Source organism: Triticum urartu, unplaced genomic scaffold (assembly GCF_003073215.2).
Source record: "Triticum urartu cultivar G1812 unplaced genomic scaffold, Tu2.1 TuUngrouped_contig_711, whole genome shotgun sequence".
Classification (NCBI taxonomy): Eukaryota; Viridiplantae; Streptophyta; class Magnoliopsida; order Poales; family Poaceae; genus Triticum; species Triticum urartu.
The window spans coordinates 24,295-45,045 of NW_024117928.1; the positions used below are offsets into that span (position 1 = coordinate 24,295).

Sequence of the window (20,751 nt, forward strand, 5' to 3'; positions counted from 1 at the left end):
GATTGTTCTTTAAACTTGCACCTTGCGGATTCCACTATTAAGAAACTTATGGGAAGAATTAATGATGTTCTTATTGTTGCAAATAGGAACTATGTGCCCGTAGATTTCATTGTTCTTGACATAGATTGTAATCCTTCATGTCCTGTTATTCTTGGTAGACCTTTCCATAGAACGATTGGTGCAATTATTGATATGAAGGAAGGGAATATTGGATTTCAATTTCTGTTAAGGAAAGGCATGGAACACTTCCCTAGAAAGAAAATTAAATTACCATATGAATCTATTATGAGAGCCACTTATGGATTGTCTACCAAAGATGGCAATACCTTAATCTATCCTTGCTTTTATGCCTAGCTAGGGGCGTTAAACGATAGCGCTTGTTGGGAGACAACCCAATTTTATTTGTATTCCTTACTTTTTGCTCCTGTTTAGTGATAAATAATTTATCTAGACTCTGTTTTGGTTGTGTTTTTTGTGTTTAATTAGTGTTTGTGCCAAGTAGAATCGTTGGGAAGACTTGGGAAAAATCTTTTTGATCTTGCTGTAAAAAAACAGAAACTTTAGCGCTCACGAGAATTGCTGCCATTTTTATTTGGAGAGTGATATTTAGTTAATTATTTTTGCAGATGATTAACAGGTAAATTCCTCACGTCCAGCAATTTATTTTAGAAATTTTTTGGGTTCCAGAAGTTTGCGTTAGCTACAGATTACTACAGACTGTTCTGTTTTTGACAGATTTTCGTGTGTTGTTTGCTTATTTTGATGAATCTATGGCTAGTAAAAGAGTTTATAAACCATAGGGAAGTTGGAATACAGTAGGTTTAACACCAATATAAATAAAGAATTAGTTCATTACAGTACCTTGAAGTGGTGTTTTGTTTTCTTTCGCTAACGGAGCTCACGAGATTTTCTATTTTGAGTTTTCTGTTGTGAAGTTTTCAAGTTTTGGGTAAAGATTTGATGGATTATGGAACAAGGAGTGGCAAGAGCCTAAGCTTGGGGATTCCCATGGCACCTCAAGGTAAAATTCAAGGACACCAAAAAGCCTAAGCTTGGGGATGCCCCGGAAGGCATCCCCTATTTCGTCTTCGTCCATCGGTAACTTTACTTGGAGCTATATTTTTATTCACCACATGATATGTGTTTTGCTTGGAGCATCTTATATGATTTGAGTCTTTGATTTTTAGTTTACCACAATCATCCTTCCTGTACACACCTTTTGAGAGAGACTCGCATGATTTGAAATTTATTAGAATACTCTATGTGATTTACTTATATCTTTTGAGCTATATAGTTTTTGCTCTAGTGATTCACTTATATCTTTTAGAGCACGGCGGTGGTTCTATTTTATAGAAATAATTGATTTCTCATGCTTCACTTATATTATTTTGAGAGTCCTTTAGAACAAAAATGGCAATTTGCTTTTAGGAATAATATAAAAACTTTTATAGAAATGCATTGAATACTATGAGAAGTTTGATAGTTGATAATTGTTTTGAGATATGAAGATGGTGATGTTAGATTCATGACAGTTGAGTAGTTGTGAATTTGAGAAATACTTGTGTTGAAGTTTGTGATTCTCGTAGCATGCACGTATGGTGAACCGCTATGTGATGAAGTCGGAGCATGATTTATTTATTGATTGTCTTCCTTATGGGTGGCGGTCGGGGACAAGCGATGGTCTTTTCCTACCAATCTATCCCCCTAAGAACATGCGTGTAATAATTTGTTTTGATAAATAATAGATTTTTGCAATAAGTATGTGAGTTCTTTATGACTAATGTTGAGTCCATGGATTATACGCACTCTCACCCTTCCACCATTGCTAGCCTCTCTAGTATTGCGCAACTTTCGCCGGTACCATAAACCCACCATATACCTTCCTCAAAACAGCCACCATACCTACCTATTATGGCATTTTCATAGCCATTCCGAGATATATTGCCATGCAACTTTCCACCGTTCCGTTATTATGACACGCTTCATCATTGTCATATTGCTTGCATGATCATGTAGTTGACATCGTATTTGTGGCAAAGCCACCGTTCATAATTCTTCATACATGTCACTCATGCATCATTGCACATCCCGATACACCACCGGAGGCATTCACATAGAGTCATATTTTGTTGTAAGTATTGAGTTGTAATTCTTGAGTTGTAAGTAAATTAAAGTGTGATGATCATCATTATTAGAGCATTGTCCGAGTGAGGAAATGGTGATGAAGACTATGATTCCCCCACAAGTCGGGATGAGACTCCGGACGAAAAAAAGGGAGAAAAAGAGGCAAAAAAAGAAAAAAGAATAAGGCCCAAATAAAAAATGAGAGAAAAAGAGAGAATGGACAATGCTACTATCATTTTTCCACACCTGTGCTTCAAAATAGCACCACGATCTTCATGATAGAGAGTCTCCTATGTTATCACTTTTATATACTAGTGGGAATTTTACATTATAGAACTTGGCTTGTATATTCCAATGACGGGCTTCCTCAAAATGCCCTAGGTCTTCATGAGCAAGCGAGTTGGATGCACACCCACTTAGTTCTTTTGTTGAGCTTTCATACACTTACAGCTCTAGTGCATCCGTTGCATGGCAATCCCTACTCACTCACATTGATATCTATTGATGGGCATCTCCATAGCCCGTTGATACGCCTAGTTGATGTGAGACTATCTTCTCCTTTTTTGTCTTCTCCACAACCATCATTCTATTCCACATATATAGTGCTATATCCATGGCTCACGCTCATATATTGCGTGAAGATTGAAAAAGTTTGAGAACATCAAAAGTATGAAACAATTGCTTGGCTTTTCATCGGGGTTGTGCATGATTTAAATATTTTGTGTGGTGAAGATAGAGCATAGTCAGACTATATGATTTTGTAGGGATAACTTTTTTTGGCCATGTTATTTTGAGAAGACATGATTGCTTAGTTAGTATACTTGAAGTATTATTATTTTTATGTCAATATTAAAATTTTATCTTGAATCTTTCGGATCTGAACATTCATGCCACAATAAAAAAAATTACATTGAGAAATATGTTAGAAAGCATTCCACATCATTTTTTTTATCATTTACCTACTCGGGGACGAGTAGGAATTAAGCTTGGGGATGCTTGATACGTCTCCAACGTATCTATAATTTTTGATTGCTCCATGCTATTATATTATCTATTTTGGATGTTAATGTGCTTTATTTTACACTTTTATATCATTTTTGGGACTAACCTATTAACCGGAGGCCCAGCCCAAATTGCTGTTTTTTTGCCTATTTCAGTGTTTCGCAGAAAAGGAATATCAAACGAAGTCCAAACGGAATGAAACCTTCGGGAACGTGATTTTCTCAACAAACGTGATACAGGAGACTTGGAGTGGGCGTCAAGAAACAATCAAGGAGGCCACGAGGCGGGGGGGGGGCATGCCTACCCCCCTGGGCGCGCCCTCCACCCTCGTGGGCCCCTCGTTGCTCCACCGACCTACTTCTTCCTCCTATATAAGTTCACGTACCCCGCAAACATCTAGGAGCACCATGAAGACCTAATTCCACCGCCGCAACCTTTTGTACCCAAGAGATCCCATCTTGGGGCCTTTTCTGGAGCTCCGCCGGAGGGGGCATTGATCACGGAGGGCCTCTACATCAACTCCATGGCTCTCCGATGATGTGTGAGTAGTTTACTTCAGACCTTCGGGTCCATGGCTAGTAGCTAGATGGCTTCTTCTCTCTTTGGATCTCAATACAAAGTTCTCCTCGATCTTCTTGGAGATTTATTCGATGTAATCTTCTTTTGCGGTGTGTTTGTCGAGATCCGATGAATTGTGGGTTTATGATCCAGATTATCTATGAACAATATTTGATTCTCCTCTGAATTCTTTTATGTATAATTGGTTTATATTTGCAAGTCTCTTCGAATTATCAGTTTGGTTTGGCCTACTAGATTGATCTTTCTTGCAATGGGAGAAGTGCTTAGCTTTGGGTTCAATCTTGTGGTGCTCGATCCCAGTGACAGAAAGGGAAACGACACATATTGTATTGTTGCCATCAAGGATAAAAATATGAGGTTTATATCATATTGCATGAGTTTATCCCTTTACATTATGTCATCTTACTTAAAGCATCACTCTGTTCTTATGAACTTAATACTCTAGATGCATGCTGGATAGCGGTCGATGTGTGGAGTAATAGTAGTAGATGCAGAATCGTTTCGGTCTACTTGTCGCGGGCGTGATGCCTATATACATGATCATGCCTAGATATTCTCATAATTATTCGCTTTTCTATCAATTGCTCGATAGTAATTTGTTTACCCACCGTAATACTTATGCTCTTGAGAGAAGCCACTAGTGAAACCTATGCCCCTCTGGTCTATCTTCCATCATATTAATCTTCCAACACTTAGCTATTTCTATTACGTTTATTTTACTTCGCATCTTTATTTCTCTTTATCATAAAAATAGCAAAAATATTATCTTATCATATCTATCAGATCTCACTCTCATAAGTGACCGTGAAGGGATTGACAACCCTTTATCGCGTTGGTTGTGAGGTTCTTAGTTGTTTGTGTAGGTGCGTGGGACTCGAGCGTGATCTCCTACTGGATTGATACCTTGGTTTTCAAAAACTGAGGGAAATACTTACGCTACTTTACTGCATCACCCTTTTCTCTTCAACGGAAAACCAATGCAGTGCTCAAGAGGTAGCACGTTGCGGTGGTGGTGGCGTCTCTCCTTGGTTGTGTGGGCAGCAAGGAGCTCGGCGGCGGGGAGCCTGGCGGTGGCGGTGCTTCGGCAATGACATCTTCCAGATCGTGGTGGAGGCATGTTTTGGTGGCGGCGGACTTGGACCATGGTACCTCCAGGTGGTGCGGGAGAGTCTTCGGGCGAAAGCTTTGCGCTCCGGCGCCAACGACGGCGATGCCTGTGGGTGTCGTGTCCCTCTTGGGGGCGTTGTTGCGGTCTCTCTCTCTCCACGTCAAGGCTCTAGGTGAGAACCCCTGATTGTATCTTCGGTCTTGACGGCGGTGGCGTGTTGCGTCGTCACCCTCTTGAGGGTGTCGTCATGGAGCTTAGGTTCCCTATGGTTGCATTTCTTCGTCATCGGCGGGCGAGCTTGGATCCTATCTCGACGTTCCTTCGGCTCTGCTTGGAGTGGTCTCGACGACTCCCTATCTTTTACACATGACGTCAAGGGCATCACTCTCGGTCCTGGTTGTATGCAGGCAGGATTGGTGCTCCACGGCTCGGAGCGAGAGAGCGGGGGGTCCTCTCTGGCGACAACTTGGTGTGTGTGTTGCATCGACGTCTGGTGGTTTCTCATGGAGGCACAGTCTTTCTTCTAGTCAATAGTCTCGGGTCTGTCGTGATGGAGTGTGGGCACTCCTGTAATCTTGTTTTTAATCTTTGATCTGCTTTGTAAGGGGTCTCCCACATCACTTTGTATCGGTTGGGGCTTGTTGCTTTATTTATAAAGTGGGGCGAAAGCCTTTTTGGTAAAAATGTCCAAAACACAGATTCCACAAGTGTGTACTCGCTCCGTTCCTAAATGTTTGTCTTTCTACAGATTTCAACAAGTGGCTATATACGTAGCAAAATGAGTGAATTTACACTCTAAAATATGTCTATATACATCCGTATGTAGTACTCCCTCCGTCTGGAAATATTTGTCCTCGAAATGATTGTATCTAAACTTATTTTAGTTATAGATACATCTATTTTATCTATTTTTAAGATAAATATTTCCGGATGGAGGGAGTAGTTCATTAGAAATTAAAAAAACAAATATTTAGGACTTTGCAAGTTGCGCCCACTTGATTAGGAAACTGATATATGTGCCGATTATTTACTCGGATCGATGCACCAACTGTCTTTAAAAATATGTACTATGTATAATTTGACCGAAAACCGTTCGGTGAGTGGCCGGAGTAGTGGACTGGCAAGCAAGTGTCACTCTTCTGCAGCTGCAGCTAACCGAGCCGACTTCCCTACTTAAGTGCACGTTCTTACGAAGGCACCTATAATTAATTAAGCACATACTTAAAACAACGTCTCTGCCTATGGTCGCTATATAATACTCCCTCCGTTCCGAATTATTTATCGCAGGTATGAATGTATCTAGATATATTTTAGTTCTAGATACATCCATTTCTACGACGAGTAATTTGAAACGAAGGAAGTAGCAAGCGACGTAATCATGTACTGCTAGCTGGCCAGCGTTCGTGCATTGCATCAGCGGAGGAACCCCGTTTGCTTTTTGTAAGATGGGCATCAGAGTTTAGGGCCAGTTCTTTTGGGCGATTCTACCAGAATCGCCCCTCTCCTCAGCTTCTTCCAGAATCACCATTTCATATGTTTTTTACAATCCTAGCTAATTAGATTTTAATTAGATAAGATTATAAAAAATATATGGAATGGCGATTCTGAGAGAAGCTGGGGAGGGAGACGATTCTGAAAGAATCGCCGAAAAGTGTGCAAAACAGAATGTAGAGAAGTCTACTTCCTGATCCAAAAATTATCGGTTGACTAGCTCATTTTTTTGAACTTTTGATGAAGGCTGACTCCTTGCATTCCCTCCATAAGCTACCAGTATATCCTGGATGGTTTGCCCCTCGTCGGTTTTGGAGACAAAAAGTCCATTTCTGAAAAATCCAAGAAAATACCCGAAATTGGATGATGAGATGAGATGCCGTTGCACATACAGATGTAGCCGCCATGGTCGCCTGGTCGGCCAAACCGAAGTTAATATCAGAGGTCGGATCGACTTGATTGTTCAGTTGCAATGGAGTGTATTCTACTAGTAGTCGCGGATACGCTGTTGCAACATGCACTTTCCTTGTTTGCAACATGCGGGTGACATCTACCAAGAGCCCTTGTAACAACTCGACATATTGGCAACAGAATGATCCAATCTGAACAATTGTTACTCCTATATGCTAGGGGCGGCAGGAAAGAACTACCATGAACTTGTGCGTTGAACTAATCAACTCGCATGGCTTCTCCGGGCAACTTCATTAGGGTTTTAGGGTTAGCTCGCAAGTTGTGCCACTTGACCAGGAAAGATGTGGATTACTGTTATCGATGCAGCAACTGGATAGAGAGATTGGATAGTTTGACCAGAGGCTGATCGATGAATGGCCGGGACAGTGGGCTGACAAGTGACAATACAACAGCTAACAACTGGCATGTTTTATACACTCACTCTCGGCGCACGCAGGCATGCATGAGATAGCCTATAGTATGTTGATCATCACCGGTTGGGCTGTACGTCCGACAAAACCGCCTTTGAAACCCGTGCAAAACCGCAGTTGGTTATCCATAGTTCGTCAAGTACTATCTCCTTCCTGATTTATTATTCTCTTTTGTAATTTGCGTTAAATTTTGATCAAAGATTTAACTGATAAAATGTTAGTGCATGTTAACAAAAATTATATCATTAGATTCGTATTCGAACATAGTTTTCGATCATATATTTTTTAGTGACATGCATGAGCATTTTGTTAGTTAAATTTATGATCAAAATTTAGCATGGATTACATTGGAGACCAATAACCAGGACGGAGGTAGGATAGGCCACCAGCTCAGCAACTTGTTTTTAATACCCCACGGGGGCTCGAAAAGCGTTTGAACTCCTAGTTAATGCGACTGATGTCGCTATTCGACTAGGCATCTTCGTCCATTGCATCTTCACGTTCTACTTCCAGCGACCAGGCAGCCAGGCAACACTCATTGACATCATCCACTGCACTTAACCAGGATGTAGGCATGTGTATATTGTACTCCCTCCGTCCAAAAATATTTGTCATCAAAGGATAAAAAGGATGTATCTAGTAGTATTACTCGGACTGTTTTGGCTGAGATGGAAATTAACAAGGATTAGTTTGCTAAGCCGACCGTGCACCACGGCCAAGCATAACGATGGAGATTGGAGCAAAGGTTGTCAAACTTTTGTGGAAAATGTGAACCCGGGTAAATTTTAAGGGACATATATTGATGAATTGATCTGAATTCCGAAGTCTGGGAGAGTCTCTCTCTATGAAAGTTTGCAAAACATACCTTCTCAAGATACATCTCAAGCTTGGGCATTAGAAGATTATTAATCTTGTCGGCTTATCAAATATCTTGACTAATCAGGCGGTATTAACTAGAAATTTAGAACCAATTCCTCACCAGGACGGCGGCATTATGCTGCGTTATGGCTATCTAGGTTATAATGTGGTCTTTCTTTTCTTTTTCCTTTTCTCGTTTGAAAAATGTTTGAAACATTATATTTTTAAAATGTCCGTAAATTTGTAAAATATTCATGAAATTTATAGGTTGTGCACAATTTTTTTAAACGTGCACATAATTTACAAAATGTTCGCACAAATTGATCATCTATTCATATTTCTAGAAGGTTCAGATTTTCCAAAATAAATCTCAAAGTTTGAATACTTTACTAAATAAATAAAAACCGGACTAAAACCGTAATTGAAAAGAGCTACCCAAAACCAGTAGCGCGAGTGATATAACTGGGCCTACCTATATAGTGGACGCTCTGTGTGTTATGCCGTCATTGCTCCAAGCGTTATTAGGACGCCTCCACGCAATGACGCAAGTCGCCTCAATGGCGACTATTTAGGTGAGAAACATGTAGCTTTAGTTATTTATTACTCCCTCCATCCTAAATTATTTGTCACATAAGGGAATGTATCTAGACGTATTTTAGTTCTAGATACATCTACTTCTATCCATTTCTACGATAAGTAATTTACGACGAAGGGAGTATTTAGCAGAATTAAGATTTTTCCAAAGAAATTTAAAGAGTAAAACGTTCACATATTTAAATAAATTCATGTATATAACAGTGTTAAATATTTAGAAAGTAAAGTTCACATATTTTTTAAAAGATCATATACTCCCTCTGACCCGAATTACTTGTCTTAGATTTTTCTAGATACGTATGTATCCAGACACGCTTTATTGTTAGGTAAACCGTATATACACAAATCTAAGACAATTAATTTGGGATGGACGTAATATTAAAAAGTTCATGCAAGGGCCAAAAAGAAGTCCATGCACAAAAAATATTCATCTTATTTTAAATTCTAAAAAATGTAAGTCTACTAAATAAATAATTCTGTGTATTAAAAAATGTACATATGTTATGAGACAACGAAAATTGAAATAACAGAAATATGAAAATGAAAATGAAAAAACAGAAAAAAGTAAAAAGCAAAAAACAAAAGAAAGAAAAAAAAACCCGGCAGCCGAAGCAGTACGTAAAAGGACCGGCCCATCACCGGGCTTGGCGTCTAATTGGATGGATTTGCCTTAGCGCTCGCCTAGGATTCCCGCGGAGCCGCGCCACCTCTGTGAGTCTGTGACCTCGCCTGCCGCCATTGCCCTCCTTCCCTCTTTTTCATTGCTATATCGCCTACTGTGGAGGCGTGGAGTGCTGATTCCGGGCGGATCCGCCGTCGCCCGTGACGCCTGGAGCCGTCGCGCGACCCCCCACCACGCCCGACCTCTGCCGTCCCGGTCGTGTGCTCGTCGACGAGCCGTCCCCTCCGCTTACAGCAATGCGCGCTGAGGCGACCATAACGGCCTCACGCTCCAGGGTTCCCTCCAGGATGGTACGACCTGTATCCTCCCAGGACGCACGGTTTTTGTGGCGACTGCTTGCTCTACTGAAATGCCTGCGCGGGCCGGGTGCACTGCAGGTGTTCGACAGATTGTTCAAACGGGACAGCATGTTCGGCCGGCATGCCACAAATTTCCTCCTTGGGTCATCGTCGATGACAATCGGATGGAATCCTGTGGGGTTGGGTGTCAGTCATGGATAACTGATGGCTGCACTCGTGTTCAGTGCGATGCCTGACAGATATCTACTCGCGTTTCAGGTATGTTTGGTGTTAGTGGTTATTGTTTGTATTGTCTTGTTATATTCCCCCATCTTCACATTGCTTGAAAATGTGCATTCTGAGTGTGCTGTGTAGAAGCTAAGCATATTTAAATATTTGTGAAATGACAGAAGGTACAATAAAACTAAAACTGGCTGTGTTCAGCAGTTCTTATGACTTGATGCAATTTTTGAAGATCGTACAGAGGTTAAGAACTAATCATGATAGGTGGCGGGTTAGCCTTTAGATTTCTCGTCATGATCGATTACGCCATCATTATTGGCTCATCACATCACATATGATTCATATGAAGGCTACAAACGTAACTGCGAATGAACAGGACTAAATTAAGGTGAGATCAATTAAAAGAGCAGTAGGATGATTAAACTAGGTGTCACTTTATATCTCTGGTAAGATTACGACAGAATTGGACAAATATAATATGTTTTCATATTATAGAGTGCTGAGTCACTACAAGTTGCCTTATGTGATTCTAGTTCACCAGGCCCGTTCAACTGGGTGCCAGATCTTAATTTCCTTCTTCAAGGATCCTTTATTTCATATTTGGGCAAATTTTCCTTACCATTGGATTAGGTGAAGTCCTCTGAATTCACTATATGACTTTTGATTGAGTGCTTATGTTGGCCAACTAAGAGATGAACTTCATTTTCTGCCAAGCATTAGGGGACAGGAGGATCATGCTGAATTAAATTGAACAAAAAACAATTACATCAAATGGAAGTAAAGGGACAAGAGGGCCACGCTGAATTAAACTGAACAAAGAACAATAGTTTATTTACACCAAATGAAACAGATAAAGTGAAGTAAGTAATGCTGCCATTGTGACAGAAGGCCATAAAGATACCAGTATTGCCAGTGGTGGACCTAGGGGATTTGAGGTTTGCCGGGGTGAACTTTTACTGTACCCCATGGTGCTGCGCTGAAGGATAGATAGGGAGGGGGGATGGGGGTGCTCCTCCACAGAGGCCCAGGGCGGCCTCCCCTGCTCGCCCCTAGATCGTGTTTGGCAATACTAGGGAAAGGGAATGGGAGTTTAGGCTTGAAAAGTTGTTGGGGGTTAGGCTTGGGAAGTTGATTTTTAGTTTCAAACCCATGTTCGGTGTGTGGTGGGAATCAGTAGTGGGAATATGAGATGAAGTTATTTTCTCATCTCTATCCCGCATGAATTACCGCCCCCCCCCCCACCCCACCCGCACACACAAACAATGGATTATATGCCTCATACCCCTCAAACTCCCATTCCTACCACTAATTCCTCCAAACAAAATGCACTGCTATGGTAGGTCTGCCAGTATTGCTGGGACCAATGAAAAAGCTCGAAACCAAAGCTGCACATTACCAATTTTTATTGTTTGACAATATGTTCAATACTCAATAATTGTATACACTTGTTGGAAATGTTCAATCTTAAAAGTATATTATTTTACCTTATTTGTACAGAAGTAAAAAAAACATGATAATTTATAGACATCCCCAATATATATTGTTTGCAAAGTACATGTGAACAATAAACTGAATATCTTGAAATACATACAGCACTTGCAGTTCAAAAAGATTGAAAGCCAGATAAAGAATTGTGCGAAGCCTAAGCTTTCGGAAGACCCCCCGCTCTCCCCTTCTCTCTCGCGACCGCGTCGCCCCGCTGCGGGCGACCGGCCGCGCATCGGGCCTCCTCCCTCCAGGCTCCCCCCTTCCTTCTTCCTTCTCGTCGCCGGCGCCCGCGGCTGGCTTGGCCCTGGGGCTGCTGGTGGCGGTGGCCTCCTGGCCCTTTCCCTCCCGGTCGCTCTCCGACGCGGGCGGAGTGGCTCCGGGGGGTGCATCTAGGCGGCGGCGGGGCTCCGTGGCGCATGCAGGCGAGCTACTGGGTGGCGGCGGCGGGATCTGGCGTCGTCCGCTCGGCCCAGATCTGGGCCCTGCGGGCTGGCGGCGGGGATGGCTCCGGTGTGGCTTCTGGGAGGCGGGGGAGATGCGACGCGTGGCTGGGTGCCGGCGGCGACGACGCCAGCCTGCTGCATCGCGGCTGGCGGGGCTTAACGGGCCCGCTTCGGGCCTGGCTGGGCCAGGGGTGGCCCGGCATGCCCCGCTGCCGCGTCCGGACGGCTACCGCGACGGTGCCGGAGGCACGGGCCTCCCGCACGACGGCGGTGGAGGTGGTTCCCTCCAGCTCGGCGTCGATGTTGCTGCTCCCGTCGTGGTGAGCTTCTCTTCGGTCCTCTTGGCCTCGTGGTGGTGTTCGTAGTGAGGCGGCGTGGGTGGCGGCGCTACTGCGTTGGCGCATGGTGATGGGCGACGGTTGGGCGGTCGGTTCTGTTCGGTTGGGCGGTTGGGGTTGGAATGCGGGAGAAATCCCTGCCGGCTTCGGCCCCGACGCGGTGACACCTGCGGGTGCCACCATTCCTCCCTGGAGGGTGTCGGTGGTATCCACCCCCACCTCCCTCCGCGTGCCCGGGGAAACCCGAGTACTCGTCCGGGCAGCAGCGTCGTCGGTGTCGCATCCCTTCTTGGAGGTGCTGCTTAGTACGCGGCGGATTGGAGCCTCGGTCTGTGGTGTTTTGTTTCCGGTGGGCGCCGCGGTGGCGGGTCATCCGCGCTTTGCCAAGCTGTCGTCGTTGGCATTTGTTTCTTCTTCTTTTTCTCTTGGTGTGTTGTGCTGCTCGCCACAACGTTATCTGTACTCGGTGTTGGTTGCTTTGGAATACAAAGTGGGGGGAAACCCTTTTTCGGTAAGCCTAAGCTTTCTTGATCATTGGGGTGGTTCATGAGAATTTCCGCTGCCACATCGGCCCTTGTTGCGGAACAATGATACTGCTGCGTATGGCTGCAATATAGATCAGCACAGGAATGACCAGAGCAATGACATTCCTTGACATCTCCCACTCTCTTGTACTGCCCGCTGCGTAGGCCCCAAGGAGGCCTACCATGTCTAGCAAAATGGCAGTATGCATTGGCCACAGTGGCCAATTGTTGCTGTTCCGTGGAAGTAGCAAGACAATGACGACAATAGAAGCCATAAATGAAGTGGAGTTGCTATAGAAGAAAGCACGGTAACGGCCTTTGTCGATGTCATGGAGGATTGAGTTGCCTCCAGTATGTCCGTTGTTGTTGTTGTCCTGCCAGAGACCACCTGGTGGTTTTAGACCAGTCTGGTATGTTACACTTGCAGCCAAGTACTCACGAAGGTCCTTTTTTTCTGTTCCTGTGTCATGGGCTACCAGTTCAGAAGACTCACTGATGATGCTTTCTTGCTCAGAGGACCCATGTACTGTACCAGAGGAGGTAGATGACTGCTTATTGCTCCAGTTTTTTGGTATCCATAAAATAACCACCTGAACGGTGAGAAAGGTGAATACCGCAGCAACTAAAGTTAACACATAGATGGAGGTTCGTACATGTCGGGAGCTTCCAGCAGCATAGGCTCCCATGAGGCCAAACATGCCCACCACCATGCATACATAGAGTGCATAACACCGTATGCCCGGCTTGTATAGGGTGGGGTTCACAAGAACTATGAGAGTTACAGATGTCATGAAACTTGCTGCATTGCAGTAGAAGAATGCATTGTAACGACGACGGTAGTTATCACAAGGAGGACTGGAAATCCTGCATGATGACCAAACTTGTCATCAGCTGACCAGAAGCCACCTGGTGGGGTCAGGCCAGCTTGGTAAGTGAGTGTTGCAGCCAAGATCGCAAGCAACAGTAACATCTCGCGCCTCCTATCCAACTTATCGGGATTTTGGTGGCTTCCCACATGCTTTCTAACGTGAAGAATACTATATGAATCACCACATACACAAGGACAACACCTGCCAAGGCGACAACATAGATGGAGGTGCTTGGATCCCTATTGCTCCCTGCAGCGTATGCTGTTATGAGGCCAAACAAATCCAGTAGCATGGCTGCATGCAATGTATGGCGCTGAAGTAGAAATATACTCTGGACCATTATGATGACGACTAAGGATGCCACGAAGGCGGCTGAGTTGCTATAGAAGAACACCTTGTACCCAGTAGGATGAGTTGTGAGGAGTACTGGTTCACCACCCTTATGTCCATCCTGCTCATCTGGCCAAAGGCCGCCTGGTGGATCTAATCCAGCTTGGTAAGTCATGCTCACCACAAGAGTAGCGAGCAACATGACAAGAGAGTGATTCTTTTCCAGTACTTTGTCAGCTCCTGTATTGCTGGTAATTGCATAGATATACTGAGTTAAAATTGTATCCTAGAATTGGATTATATGGGCCAATGATAATTTCCAAGGAATAACAATACGTGGTTGCGTACCTGCTAGTGCTAGAACTTGCAGGAGTAGGAGCAAACATGCCTTTTATTTTCTTCAGCCAAGTAGAATCACGTATGGTTGTGAGTTGTGTATGGCACCATCTGTCCTTCTTTTTCATGGCTTTAGTAATAGCCAGCTGTAGAAATATGTATGCAAGAACTGCACCAGCCAGAAAAACGACATAGATGGTATTATCAGCTTCCCTGCAGCTCCCTGCAGCATAGCCCCCCACAAGGCCGATGAGCGCCACCGCTATGAAACCATACAGTGCAACAGACCTTACAGAAAAGTTCTTGCTCAGCTTCTTGTCCAGGAGCAGCACGATGATGAGCAAGGACGCAACAAATGCAGTGCTATTGCACACGAAGAATGCCTGATACCGGCTGGAGTTGTGGTCCTGCATAATTGGGTCGCTCACACGGTGGCCGTCCTGGCTGTTGCTCCAGAATCCACCAGGTGGGCCCAGTCCGGCCACGTATGTGATGGTAACCGCGAATGTTGCAAGTAGCATCAAGACCTTGTGCAGTTGTGCTCCTCTTCACGCCTGTGTCCATCAGGATCCTTGTCTTGCTTCTCAGGATCGTTGTCTTGCTTCTCAGGATCCTTGTCTTGCTTCTCAGGAGCCTTGCCTTCTGTACTCTTGGGGAATGCCCACCGGAAGGCATATGTACTCTTGGGAAATGCCCACTGGAAGGCGTATGTTACAAAGACATATATGATGTAGGCGAAGACGGAAGAGACTAACACTGAGGAGTAGATGGTTGTAAAAGCATCCCGGCAGCTTCCAGCAGCATAGGCCCCCATGAGGCCAAGTAAATCGAGCACCATGACCGCCCGCAGCACAGTTGCGCAGACACTGTTGTCCTTCGCCTCATCAAGAACAAGGAGAAGGAGGCAGGCCACAAGTGACGCCTCGAATGCAGTCGCGTTGCAGTAGTAGAACGCAAGGTACCGGTGGTAGTGCGTGTCCGGAAGGATCGGGTCGCCTGCGAAGTGTCCATCCTGTGTGTCCTGCCAGACACCCCCTGGCAGGTTGAGCCCCGCTGCATACGTCACGGTCACAACCAGAGTGGCCAGCAGTAGAAGCTGTGTCTTCAGCTGGTACTCTGTTGAAGGCTTGTTGCTGCCGGGCGGGCTGGCCAGACTTTGCTTATCTGGTTGCTCTGGATTGTGGGATGCTACTTGGTTGCTGGACGCCATTTGGCTAATTGTTGGTGGAACTGGAACACGAAGAAGACGCCTTGAGGCGGCGATGTGAAGTTGTGGTCTGTTAAGCTCTTAGTTATATAGCTGAGTGGGTCTGTATGGCACCCCCATGCTTTGGCTTGGCATGATGTTTCCCCGGAATCTGCCTGTGTGCTAATCATGCCATGACTACATCGAGTCGTCTTATTTAAATAGTTGTTCCCTTGTCTTTCCCAAGATTGTATGACAACTTAACAGGCATCAATGAACAATCTTTTCAGCTGTGCACACATGTGATCTACATACCTTTTGGCACTCTTCGTCAGTATTCACATTCAGCATCTTAATTGATCATCCTACAGCTTATTCCCATTCCAGTTACTTCCTCCCTGCATATACTGTGATTTATAAATTATTTTCTGCGAAGTTTTATCTGAACAGGTGTAAAAACGCCTTGAAATATGACTGTGTATCATCAAATTGTCCCAGAGCTTATGGGGAATAGTCAGACTACACGGGTATACTCACGCTGAACGGTGCGATGCGTGAACAGTACAATGTTTAGTTTGTGTGAACAAACAAGACTTGGCAGGAACCTTCATAGTCTTCTCTCTGACTAGGCAAGCTTCAATCATTCAAATCAACTGCAGTATGATATTCCATGGTTACATAAGGAGACTATATAATTCTTTCTATTATAACTTACTTGCGTTGCATTAGCCAGTGCAACATGTCATGATGCTGATGAATGAAATATGTTATGCAGGAGGCTGTTGGCGTAATGCTTGGCACAAGCTGGCATTTCTGGAGCGACCATGTTTGGAAGCGATGCTGCCAGGATGACGCCGCAGTTCCATCTCTGCCGTAAATAAGGTGACCGGTGTGAACCCACCAGCAGAAACTCCCTCCCACACCCTTGGAGCAGAATGGTTGCAATTGCCACATAAGGCGATGAAGTACCATGCAGTATCACAGAGACCAATGAAGAAGCTCGATAGCTTGGCATAAGCAAATGACACTGCTTCACTATCTGTTAATTGTGGCATGAATCCATCAATTACTTTTGTTTAGAGGTTTATTCCATTATCTCTCCCAGGCTTGTATGCAACTGAACAAGCATTTGTCAGCTGTGGACTTGAAGTAGTGAATGTTCACACTCCAGGTTTCAGCTGACCATGCTGCAGTTTATTTACATCCAGGTAATTTTTTTCCTGCATATACTCGCAATACTTGTTTTATTCTGAGAGTTTATTGGAACAAATGTAAAACTTCCTTAAAATATTACTTTGTATCATCATTAGCCTAATCACAGAGCTAATGATGAAATGATGAATAGTCAATAGTCATTAGCCTTGTCATGCCAAATGCAGAGTGCGGTTGTGTGTACAGGGTAATGCTTTGTTTATGTGACCAAGACAAGACTCTGGGAGTGGGAGATGCTCATTCCATGCAGCTCCCTTGTAGGAGCTGTATGCCAATACATAAACATCACCCATACCCAAGTTGGAGTTAGAAATGTAGGCATGCTTATCTTGTCTTTGACTAACGAGCAGCTTCAATCATTCATATCAACTGCCATATATAATCCCATAATTGCATAAGGAGACTAAGCTAGTTCTTTGTATAATGTTTAGTTCCATTGTCTGAGGACAGTGCAACATGTCATGATGCTGACAAATTAAATAGCATTATATAGGAGGCTGTTGGTGTAAGGCTTGGCATAAGCTAGCATTTGTGATGGAACACGTATGGGGAATGACTTGGTTTGTGTTTGACGAACTGCCAGGATGGACTGCACATGTGGTTCTCAGTGAAGTGCCTCTTGGAGGTTATATGCTTTTATGGAGTCTTGTGCAAGATCAATCATTCTGGGTCTGCAGATCGTAATCCCATGGCTTGCTGATCTATCCTATGGTGGATTGTGCACAGCTGCATTTCAGTAGAATACCCGAGGTACATGTTATGCCTGGTACTTGTCTGGCCTTAGAGGGTTCTCAAGTCATTCTGTCCATCATGGTTCATCATGCTGCTTGAACATGTTTTTTTGTTGTGACGTTGGGATTTCTTAAATATTTACCAAGAAAATTCCAACAAAACAAAGTAGTTGAAGGTCCTCGTTATTTGACATGGCAAGGGACAAAACTGGAGCACAAAGTAATGCAACTTGCATGTGGTGGAAATTTCTATTGTCGTAGCAAAGGTGAGCTGGTCTTTGGCCCATTAGAATTTCCAGTTCTGTTATGCTACAATGCAACTTGTATTCGTCAGGATACATAAAATGAATTCTGTGCTTGCATATTTGTGCTACTTAAATAAGATGTCAAACCCGGTATATATGGCTTCTAGAAATAAGTGGTTAAAAAGATACATTTTCTGCGAGGAAAACGAATAATATGTGTGGCAAATATTAGTGTGCGGACCCGAATTAGTAAACAGCACTCACACCCATGTTGGAGTTAGAAATGTAGGCACATTTATCATCTGTCTGACCAGCGAGCTTCAATCATTCATACCAACCACTGTATGTTATTCCATAATTACATAAGGAGACTAAGCTAGTTCTTTTTATAATGATTTAGTTGCATTGCCTGAGGACAGTGCGACATGTGTCATGATTCTGACGAATGAAATAAATTGTAGAGGAGGCTGTCTGTTGGTGTAAGGCTTAGCACAAGCTGACATTTGAGATGGAACGCACCTGGGGAATGACTTGTTTGTGTTCGATGAACTGCCACAGATGGACTGCACATGTAGTTCTCCGTGAAGAGCCTCTTGGTGGCTATGCTTTATGGAATCTTGTGCAAGATCAATCATTCTGGAAGGCATACCCATGGAACGTTCACGTCTGTGTTTCAGTAGAATACCCGAGGTACATGCTATGACGCCCTGTACTTGTCTAGCTTTACAGTTTTCTCATGTCATTCTGTCCATCATGGTTCATGCGGCTGCTTGTACATGTTTCTTTTTTATTCTGACGTTGGGAGTTGTTCATAAGGGCATGTACAATGCATAGCCCTAGGGTGATGCCTCAGATGCCATGTAGGATCGGATATCGAGTAAAGTAGGTTCGGATAGGGAAGCGAGATCCTCTATAGGAGGCGGGTGCTTGAAGAGAAAAAGTGCATGTGCACTAGAGTCTTTATTTCCCATTTCTTAATGAGGCCCACTAGTGGTAGCTTGCATTGGGGAGAAAAAAGAAATATAGATGCCTCAAACTACTTTTTGTCATGGGGCATATGTATCCATATGCCACCATTATACATGCCCTAAATACTACTCCCTCGGTCCCATAATATAAGAACATTTTTCAAGCTTTGTTAGCTTGAAAATTGTTCTTATGTTGGACAGTGCGGGTACCTCTGTACACTAATATAAGATGTTGGAACCCTATCCCTCCGCGCCGCCACCCGCGAGGCGGCTGGGGAGGGCTCCTCGATCCCCTCTTCTAGCTCCACTCCGCCTCCCTACTCCTCCCTCGCCGCCGCCGCCAGAGGGCGTGGCCGGGTGAAGCCCAACCGGCGGCGGGGGCAGCGGGGCTCGGTCTTCCTCTCGCGCGATGGGGTGGCACGGGCCGCCTTCTTCGGGTCAGCCATGGTGCGGGCGCAGCGGTGCGCCGGTGAGCTGCTTCAGCACTGGCGTGGCTTCTGGTGAAGCTCTGGCGATGTTTGAGGCAGGGCGGTTGCTGGCTGCTCCGTCGGTTGGGGGCTGCCGATCAAGCCAGATCCAAGGCCTTTGGGTGTTCACGGGGTTGCTTGGATGCAGGGCGGCGGCCCTGGCGGCGGGAGACGCGGTGTTCGCGGGCGGAGCACGCGCCTTGGGTGCGGTCGGGCAGCCATGGTCACTTGGGTGGCATGGTTGGTGATGTTTGGCGTAGCGTGGAGGTTTGGCAAAGGGGGAGCACTGTGGTACATTACTTGCCCGGTTTTCTCTCCGGCCGAAGGTGGCAGTGGCCGCGGGCGTCGCTTCCTTCATGAAGGTTCCGTCATGGTGTTCCCTTCCCTTCATGTAGCTCCGGGTGAAAACTTGATCTTCGGGATTGGGCGGTGGCGACAATCCAGTGTCGTGCACCGCCTTGGAGTCCATGCTTCGTCATTGTTCCGCTTCCCTTCTCGGTGACTAGTTCTCAGGAGGTCCTCATCGGCCCCAAGTGGGCTCATTTGTAGTGTGCTTGGGGTTGATTGGGTAGTGTTGCGGCGCATCGGCACCCTTGTATCTCGCCTTGGGTGTGTGTGTCATGTGTGGTGGTGGCGTGTTGTATCCAGGTGTTGTATCCTTGGTTGTTGCTTTATATATAAAGCGGGACGGAAGCCTTTTTCGGTAATATAAGATGTTTTTGCAGTTCAATTTGAACTGCAAAAACGTCTTACATTAGTGTACAGTGGGAGTACTTGCCAAGAAAATTCGAGCAAAGTAAAGTAGTTGAAGGTCCTCATCATTTGTCATGGCAAGGGACAAAATTGGACACAAGATAATGCAACTTGTGTGTGGTGGAATTTTCCATTGTCGTAAGGATGAGCCGGTCTTTGTCCCATTAGTACCTCCAGCTCTGTCGTGCAATAATGCAACTTGGATACATCAGGATACAGAAGTGAACTCTATGTTTAACATATTGGTGCTACTTAAAATAAGATGGCAGACTCATCTATATGGCTTCTTAAAACAAGTGGTTAAGAAGTTCCATTTTCTGCAAGAACAACAAATTTGGCAATATTAGACTAATACTGCACTGACCCAAATTATGTAGAGACAAATACAGAACAGGTTGAGAACCACTTCTAATTTGAAAACTGATATTTAACGTAACAGTACAATTTCCCAGTTTCCATGTTCTAGTTTGATTAGACTTCAGAATTTACATAGTAACTAGTGGCAAATGATTCTCGATATTTACCAGATTGCATGTGATTGTACCAGGAAAATTTAGTATGATAATTTCTTGCATAAAGATATGGCTGGACATAAAGAGATCATAAGAAACCCAGGTCAACAAAAAATAGGCAGACCTCTAAGTCATGACCAGATTTTTCACATGCCAGTTATAAGATTGAAATTCGAATATTAGATAAAGTTGAAATGTTGCAGTCCTTAAAGATAACTTTACAAGAGAGAAGCACTTCGTAAAGTCGTTATAGTTTATGCCCTCGAGGTAGAAACTAAGAAATGAAATTGCATATAGGACAGTGTAGGTATCTTGCAGAGCACTTTGAAAGCTACATTCTGCATTTTTAATGCAACAAGTGAGATCAACTGAGCACAAATGGGGCAGATGTTTACATCCTTGATTGGCAGGTTGTCATGAGATATTTGTGCAAGTGATCCTTTTTTACGAAAAAGGGTTTCCTCCTGCTTTATATTATAAAGCAACAGCACCAAGCATCCAACAACAAG

General features: G+C 44.3%; 1 long non-coding RNA gene and 1 pseudogene across 1 annotated transcript in view; one reads left to right on the top strand and one right to left on the bottom strand.

Annotated features, from left to right (window-relative positions):
* Positions 1–9,306: 9,306 nt before the first annotated feature.
* LOC125531441 overlaps positions 9,307–20,751 on the top strand; it is a 29,135-nt gene continuing 17,690 nt past the window's right edge. The window contains exons 1-5 of the long non-coding RNA XR_007293228.1: positions 9,307–9,609; positions 9,697–9,876; positions 16,130–16,562; positions 17,150–17,563; positions 18,004–18,232. This is a non-coding gene — a long non-coding RNA (uncharacterized LOC125531441). The remainder of the gene's footprint in view (positions 9,610–9,696; positions 9,877–16,129; positions 16,563–17,149; positions 17,564–18,003; positions 18,233–20,751) is intronic.
* Positions 12,605–16,016, bottom strand: LOC125531439 (annotated as a pseudogene).